Raw genomic sequence first — 8,230 nt, forward strand, 5'->3', positions numbered from 1 at the left:
GCGTGAACACATCATCCCCTGAGAATAAACAATTATGGGCCAAATATAGATCCTCTACAAATGAAACCAAAACACAATTACGTAGCGCCTTACTGGACTTTAAACGCAAAGTACTTTTGCGAGCACTTGGACACTGACCCCAAAGCTTTCTGGTCATATGTTAGGGAAGTAAATGGGAGTAAACAAACCGTGGCTTGCTTAATGGATTGTATTAATATAATTCATACAGATGGTGAGGGTAAAGCTAACATCCTAAATTCATTCTTCAAAAGTGTTTTCACGAACGATGTTGCCACCGCATATCTCCAAGAAACAATACATACTCAACCCATGGTAAAAATAACAGCGGACCAATAAGGAATTCTAAAATTGCTTAACGAGATTAAACCCAACAAATCCCCGGGTCCCGACCAGCTAGGGTGATAAAACATTTAGCTCCAAACCTTGCCCCGTACCTTGAATTTATATTTAACAAATCCCTCACGGAGTGCAAAGTACCCAAGATTTGGAAAACCGCGCAAATAACGCCTATTTTTAAAAGTGGTGACAGGGAGGATCCCACTAATTACAGACCTATACCTCTCATTTCTATCTGTTGCAAAATCTTAGAGCACATAATTGTCAGTTCAATAATGAGACACCTTGACAACATTGACTTTTTAAGTGACAATCAACACGGATTCAGGAAAACCTGCTCCAGCGAAACCCAATTAGGATTATTTACGGATGACGTACTTTTATCGGGTGAGAGAGGTAGGCAAGTGGATGCGATCTTCCTAGATTTTCAAAAGGTATTTTTATAAGGTTCCCCATGGTAAACTCATTCGTAAATTAAAGGTCGCGGGTATAAAAAAGGGCGCCATAAATTGGGTTAAAGATTTTCTTTCAGAGCGGGAACAGAGGGTAGTCCTTGATGGCTCTAGTTCCGACAGCGTTCGAATCACGTCGGGGATACCTCAGAGAAGTGTAATCGGGCCGTTGCTTTTCTTGATTTTTGTTAACGATTTGAACCGCGAAGCGAAAAGTAAAATTAGGATGTTCGCGGATGACACGGTGATCTATCGGGAGATATCTGGGGATGAGGATCGTTTTATTCTAGCGCAGGATTTAGATTGCATTACTAAATGGTGTTCTAACAGGGGATTGACGCTAAATTATAATAAATGTTCGGTGGTAAACTTCTTTAAAAGATCAACGGGATTTGCTTACAAATTAGTTGGAGGTGACCTAGCAGTAGTTGAAACGGTAAAATACCTAGGCGTCACATTCACAAAAGACTTAACTTGGGGCAATCAATACGTAAAGTCTGCGGTCAAGCCTATAAAAAATTTGGATTTATTAGACGCATTGTCGGTAAAAGTGACTCGGAGGTCAAGGAACGTTGTTGCCACGCTCTTGTAAGGCCTCATTTAGAATACGCATGTAGCGTGTGGGATCCGAGTGAAAAAGGTCTCATTCGGGAAATTGAGAAAGTTCAACGCCGGGCAGCCCGTTTTGTAAAAAAATCTTACGATAAAACGCAAAGCGTCACCGAAATGCTCATGGAGTTGGGGTGGGAATCATTGGAAGAGAGACGATTCAATGCAAGATTGAAATTATTAAATAAATTCAGACCCGCATGTTTCAGCACCGAGGTCTCGCAAATTATTCGTACTCCTACATACATTGGTCGCTTGGATCGTGCATATAAAGTTCGGGAAATAGATGTCAGAACTAGCCGACGCAAGGACTCCTTCTTCCCACGGACCATACGGGATAGCAACTGCAGGATTATAGATAGCAAAAATTCCACTTGCCACCCTCCTAAAGAAGAATTAGTCTATTTAAATGCACGCTCTTTAACTAACCTCGTGTGTTTTGTTATCATAACCCATTCTTTCCGAATGACCTCATTCGTGTTCTGTTCATCTGTTTTTAAGCCTCCCTTTCAATCCCTCGCCCCTCTCTGCGGGAGAAATTCCTGCTACCTGCAACGTTGGGTCGCAATCCCTGCCTTTCACAGCCTCCTCAGGGGGTAGAGTGTTTTGTGGTGCATGTTCTTGTGGTAGAGGTGTTTCACATTCTTGTTGTGTCCTGGCTAGTGTGTTGTAGGATGGCTTTCGTGCTGCATCCTGGGGTGCAGTTTTTTGTTGGTTTGCGGTATGTGTTTGCATGAGTATTGGATGAAGGGATTTTTGCATGAGTGTGTGTGCTGCTGTGGGTTTAATTTTCCATGTTGTTGTTTTGCCTGTGGTATTGTTCCTTTTTATGGTTAGTGACCTAACAGCCCCCGCCACACACCCTTGCGGCGGCTTGCGGGGAATTATGTAGATGCCTCCCGGAGATCTTTTTTTGCTCGTTTCTTCAACAAGCACAAAGAGAAACGCATCTAGCGAGTAACCTCTTCGGGTGATGTGGAATAACTTGCCGATATACTAAAACCGTGCTGTATTAATGAATACTACTAATAATACAAAAACGTTATCCATACATACCTTCGAAAAACTTTCCATCGAATCCCTTCTTCGCAGCTCAAGACATTGGAGAAAGATAACGGAGAGAAGGGAAGAATCAGAAGGAACTGTGAAAATGAGGAATCCGTGGCCGGAAAATGGCGCAACAATGAAAGAAAAACCTCTAAGTAGTAGTAGTTTTGAGCGTTTTAGGGTGCGTCGAACCCAAGGTCATTTTGCACCACTCATTTAAATTAAACCTAAAATTCCTTTTTAATTAGGAATAAATAAATACGACTAAATATATAAATAAATAAATAATTGTTAAAATCAAAAGGCATTAAAATTATGAGATCCACAACTATAGCTGCCTCATTACACCAGTTGCCCTTAAAAAAGTTAAGACTCGATTTATAGAGCCCGAGTCATCCCCTAAAATATTACTTAAGTCTCCCCTTATATTAAACATGTCTCTGGTCCTTTGGTATGTTCTACATTCTGTCAGGATATGTTTTCTTGTCAGGGGTTAGAGGCACTCATTGCAGCGGGGCTGTTCTTTTACCTCCGCAGAGGTACGAATGAGTGAGGGCAGAGTGCCCTATTCTCAGGCGCGTAATCATGACCTCTTCCCTCCGAATGTTCCGGATGGAAGAGGACCATGGTGAAACGACCGGTTTTATTGCCCTGAGTTTATTATTTTGCAGAGATTGCCAAGCCTCCTTCCAATGATGCAGGACCGAGTGCCGCAAGGCAGCCTTTACGTCCTCCATTGGAACCAAGGTGGAGTCGGTCTCGGGTTTGCGAAGGGCATCCTTCGCGGCATGGTCAGCTTTTTCGTTACCTCTTATACCGACGTGACCAGGAGTCCATATAAAGGAGACCCTGTTCCCCTTTCTCTGGAGGGACAACAGGGTATAATGGATCTCCTCAACTATCGGGTGCACTGGTGCAAAGACCGATAAAGATTTTAGGGCGCTCAACGAGTCTGTGCAGATGAGGAAAGAGCCATTGCTTTCTTTTATTTCTCCTAGGGCCGTCCTTATGGCTGACAGCTCGGCTATGAAAATGGTGCAAGAAGTGTGTAGTTTTCCTCACGACTCCATGGTAGTGGGACACGACCGCATAGGCACATGCAGATTCTGACTTTGACCCGTCGCTGTAGACGTGGACAAAGTCAGAAAGTGAGCCGAGGACGGCACTGAAGAGCTGCTGGTATTCGGAATCGGTCGCCTTGGCTTTGCGGCGTGCATTGGCAATGAATTTAATATCCGGCATTGGCGTTAACCAAGGCGGATACTTAGCATAGGAGACGGCATACTTGTGGAAATGTAAAATTTACCTCATTAATAAAATCATTAAAACGAACGGCAAAGGGCCTAGTTGCCCTTCTCCGCCTGTTAAATAAGTCTAAAAACCGTTGGTTAAAAACTATGTTAAAACAAGGGTGGTTTGTCTCTGATAAAATTTTACAGGCATAGTTGCCCATTAAAATCATCCTGCGGGTTTCCAACGGAGGCTCCCCTGCGTCTGCGAGTAAGCTTGGGACTGGGCTTGTTCTAAATGCCCAGGTGGCCAACCGTATCCGAGCATTGTGGACACATGTAACTGGTCTCAAGTAAGACTCTCGCCCTGAAGAATATACTATGGAACCATAGTCCAGTTTGGATCGCACCAAGCCTCTGTACAATAAAAGTATGGTGGTGCGGTCTGCTCCCCATGTGGAGTGAGTTAAAAACTTTAAAACGTTTAGGGTTTGGCAACACCTCTCACGTAACACGTGGATATGCTCCCGCCAGTTCAGCTTTTGGTCCAGGATCATGCCGAGAAAGCGGACGGACCCCACAAATGGGAGAATCCTACCCAACAGGGTTAGGGTCGGGGTAACGTGGTAACCGCGAAGACGGTGAAAGTGCACGCATTTCGTTTTCTCCATGGAGAACCGAAATCCGTTCTTCCGCGACCACTCTCCCAGTTTGTTTAGAGTCACCTGGGCTTGCCTGGAAGCGTTTGGCAGTCGTGTCGACCGGCGAAATATGGCTAGGTCGTCCACTTAGAGCGATGCCATCACCACGTCATTCCACCGGGCATTGATGCATTCCCCCACGTCTTTGATGGCTATTGCAAATAACGTTACGCTCAGTACTGAACCCTGGGGTACCCCGTTCTCCCGTGTAAAAGATCGGATTAAGTGCTTCCCAGTCCTTACTTTAAAAAGGCGGTTGGTTAAAAAATTTCTGATAAATAGGGTCTGATTTATAGTGGCCTATAAATCCCCACTTGTGAAACGTGTTAAGGATTCTCCATCGCCACACACTATCATAGGCCTTCTCCAGGTCGAAGAAGACTGCTATGACGTGTTGACGTTGGAGAAAGGCTTCCTGGATGAAGTTCTCAGTGCGCACCAGATGATCTGTCGTGGACCTGCCACGCCGAAAGCCGCACTGAGCGTCGGAGAGCAGGCGTGAACTCTCCAAGCACCAAATCAGACGTCGGTTTACCATCCGTTCCATCACCTTGCACAGGCAGCTGGTGAGAGATATGGGACGGTAGTTATTCGGGTCATTTTTGTCCTTGCCCTGTTTTCGGATTGGTATCACGATGGACTCTCGCCAGGCATTTGGAATACTGCCCTCGTTCCAAAGTTGGTTGAGGGTATTTAGGACCTCCCCAATCGCAGTTTGAGGAATGTTCTGGAGAAAAGCGTTGTGGATTTCGTCCACCCCTGGCGAGGAGTAATGGGAGTCTTCGATGGCAGATTTAAGCTCCCAGGGCGTGAAAGGCTCATTGTAATATTCAGATGTAGGACCTGCACTAAAATGGAGAGGGACTCTCTCGCATCGGTTCTTCATGTCCGCAAAGTCCGCGGCATAGCCCTCGTCACTGCTATTGGCAGCGAACTGACTGGCAAATATGTTCTTATTTCGGCAGGTGAAGTAACCACCCGGCCAGCTACAAGCAATGGCGAGATGACAAATGAGCCCTTGGACCCGGAGATTTTCTTAACTTTGTCCCATACCTGACCAACTGGTGTGCGATGGTTGATGGTAGAGACGAATTCTATACAGGAAGCCCTCTTGGCCTCCTTGACGGCCCTTCGAGCTCGCGCTCTGAGGCGGCGGTACGATGCCAGGTTAGTTGCCGTGGGATAATTTTTAAAAATATTCAACGCTTTTTTCCTCGCCCGGATCGCTGTCGCATTCCCCGTTCCACCAAGGGACAGGAGCTCGATTAATATTCCCGGACGTACGAGGGATACTTTTGGTAGCTGCCGCCAACAGCGTTGAACTTAGTTTATCGACGTTGTGCAACGCGTCGAAACTTGCGTCGTGTTTATATGTAAACGTACGCTTGAAAAGAGGCCAGTCCGCACGGTTAATACGCCACTTTTCCGGAGGTTTTGAAATGGTGTGCGAAGTCTTTTTTAACGAGTAGAAGAGGAAAATGGTCACTCCCACAGAGATCGTTGTGGGTGGACATTTTCAGCTTTGGGGCTAGACTTCTCGAGCATAAACAAAGATCTGTTGATGAGAATTCCCAATTGAAGCTGTTAAAGGGGTTTTTTCACCGCTATTTTATAAAACAGGTTAAAATCCTCAATAAAGTTGGATAAGATTCGACCTATACTATTACTTTGGGTTTCTGGCCCTCCCCAGAGGGGATCATGGGCATTAAAATCTCCCATCGAAATGAACGGCTGAGGAAACTTTCGGACAAGGGCTTCAAGGTTCAGGCGGATCACTGGTGCACCCTCTGGGAGATACACGTTACATAACGTCATCCTCTCAGGAGTGTGCACCGTGACAGCGACGACTTGGAATGGAGAGTTCGGTTGGACTCGGGAGGTGTAAAGGGCCTCACGGGTCGCAACTGCTACTCCACCCTGGGCTCGTTGGCCACTTAGGTCATCCATTCTAAAAACAGTGAACCCCTTTAGAATACCCTTGTCTTCGGCCTTAAAATGTGTCTCTTGCAGACCAAAGCAGGAGGGTTTAAAATCTTGGATAAAAATGGCCAGCTCGTCCTTGTGCCGATAAAAACTATTGCAGTTCCACTGCAATATGAAACATTAAATTTGTAAAATTAAAATGAATAAATATATAAATAAATAAATAGGTTAAATTAAAAGGGAGATGACCTACTCTATTGAGGTTATCGCTTGAAGCGATGTTTCCTCTTCCACTCGCTTGCGAAGACCTCTGTATCAGAGATACTCTGGTCCTCTTCAATTACCTCCGGCTTCTTTGGCTTGACTGGAGGCGGCGGGGAAGGTGTATTCTCACGCCCTTTTGGCGTGTTCCCCTTGGTGGTTTTTTGTGGGCTCTTCTTTGAAGGGCCCACAGGAGTAGGTGGCTCCTTGTCCACCTTACTCTTCGTCTCCTTTACCCTTTTGGGTTTAGGCACTTGCGTGTCCATTGGCGATTCTTTCGGGATCTCTGTCTGTGTGGCGATGGTACACTTTACACATGGCGTGGTTGCAACGGAAGCAAAGGACCGGGAGAAAGTAGTAGTAGTTTTAGGGGTTTGTAGGGTGCGTCGACAGCTATGGTCATTTTGCACCACTGTCATAACGTAAAACTTATGTTCCTTTTAAACTAGGAATAAGTAAACAAATAAATACGAATAAATATATAAATAAATAAAATAAACAAAAAAAAAGGAAAATGCTAAAATCAAAAGCATTGAAATTATGAGCTCCAAAGCTAAAGCTGCCCCATTAAACCGGTTGACCTTAAAAAACTTAAGACTCGGTTAATAGACCCAGAGTCATCCCCTAAAATATTTTTTAAGTCTCCCCTTATCTTCAACATGTCTCTGGCCCTTTGGTATGTTGTGCATTCCGTCAGGATATGTTTTATCGTCAGGGGTTGGAAACACTCATTGCAGCGGGGCTGTTCTTTTACCTCCGCAAAGAGGTACGAATGAGTGAGGGCAGAGTGTCCTATTCTCAGGCGCGTAATCATGACCTCTTCCCTCCGAATTTTCCGGATGGAAGAGGACCATGGTGAAACGACCGGTTTTATTGCCCTGAGTTTATTATTTTGCAGAGACTGCCAAGTCTCCTTCCACTGATGCAGGACCGAGTTCCGCAAGGCAGCCTTTACGTCCTCCATTGGAACCAAGGTGGAGTCGGTCTCGGGTTTTCGAAGGGCATCCTTCGCTGCCTGGTCAGCTTTTTCGTTACCTCTTATGCCGACGTGACCAGGAGTCCATATAAAGGAGACCCTGTTCCCCTTTCTCTGAAGGGACCACAGGGTATAATGGATCTCCTGGACTATCGGGTGCACAGGTGCAAAGACCGATATAGATTTTAGGGCGCTCAACGAGTCTGTGCAGATGAGGAAAGAGCCATTGCTTTCTTTTATTTCTCCTAGGGCCGTCCTTATGGCTGACAGCTCGGCTGTGAAAATGCTGCAAGAAGTGTGCAGTTTTTTCCTCACGTTTCCATGGTAGTGGGACACGACCGCATAGGCACATGCAGATTCTGACTTTGACCCGTCGGTGTAGACTGGGACAAAGTCAGAAAGTGAGCCGAGGACGGCACTGAAGAGCTGCTGGTATTCGGAATCGGTCGTCTTGGCTTTGCGGCGTGCACTGGCAATGAGTTTAATATCCGGCATTGGCGTTAACCAAAGCGGATACTTAGCACAGGAGACGGGGCATACTTGAGGAAATGTAAAATTTACCTCATTAATAAAATCATTAAAACGAACGGCAAAGGGCCTAGTTGCCCTTCTCCGCCTGTTAAATAAGTCTAAAAACCGTTGGTTAAAAACTATGTTAAAACAAGGGTGGATTGT

This window comes from Hetaerina americana, unplaced genomic scaffold (genome assembly GCF_022747635.1).
Source record: "Hetaerina americana unplaced genomic scaffold, ioHetAmer1.1.p SCAF_25, whole genome shotgun sequence".
Lineage (NCBI taxonomy): Eukaryota > Metazoa > Arthropoda > Insecta > Odonata > Calopterygidae > Hetaerina > Hetaerina americana.